We start from the raw sequence: 740 nt of genomic DNA, 5'->3' as shown, positions 1-740 counted from the left end.
TCAACCTTTCTCTATGGAAGAGGGAATTTCCTTTCAGCTGAGCCCTGTCCCTCCTTTTCTGTGTCAGTTTAAAGCACTCTACATAATCCTGGTCATATGATTGACCAGGTCCCAGCGCTGTACCATCCCTGTAAAATAGCTGACTCCTCTCTGTGTACTGGTAGCAGTGCTCACTGCAGCATAACCATTTCTTTTGACACCATAGTTTCATCCTGATACCTTCCTGCACTCTAGTGATATCACTCATTAACTCTCCATGTGGTATCCCTCACTGTGTGGGTCTAACTGCTGCCTCTGTCAATGCCTCTCGCTCTTACAGCTGGTCTAAGATCCTGAGATAACAGAATTCTTCACTCCAGAGAGAGGAGGCAGCAGAAGTCTGGGACAGATACTGGCTTTCTCTCGAAGTCTGTTGGACTCAGTGCTCCTCTATATGAGTAATCCTCACTGCATCATTCTAATTACCCATTCTCTCTGTTTCTCTGTCTCCTACAGACATTCAGGATATTCCAACTCCTGTCTCATCCATCACCACATTGAAGATGGTTGGTCAGCCAGAGAGAGATCGAGAGACATATCTAAAGCCTTTAGTAAATTCTTCAACCAGTAAAATCGCTCACAGTAAACAGCACAGGGAGGAGTTAGCGGCCTCTACATTTAGACCCGGAAGACAAGACTCAGATATAATGCTGGTCACTACAAATCTTTGTACCTTAAACATCGTCCCCTGATGACGACAA

The sequence above is a fragment of the Hemiscyllium ocellatum genome, unplaced genomic scaffold (assembly GCF_020745735.1).
Source record: "Hemiscyllium ocellatum isolate sHemOce1 unplaced genomic scaffold, sHemOce1.pat.X.cur. scaffold_660_pat_ctg1, whole genome shotgun sequence".
Taxonomy (NCBI): Eukaryota; Metazoa; Chordata; class Chondrichthyes; order Orectolobiformes; family Hemiscylliidae; genus Hemiscyllium; species Hemiscyllium ocellatum.
This window is presented reverse-complemented; position numbering follows the sequence as displayed.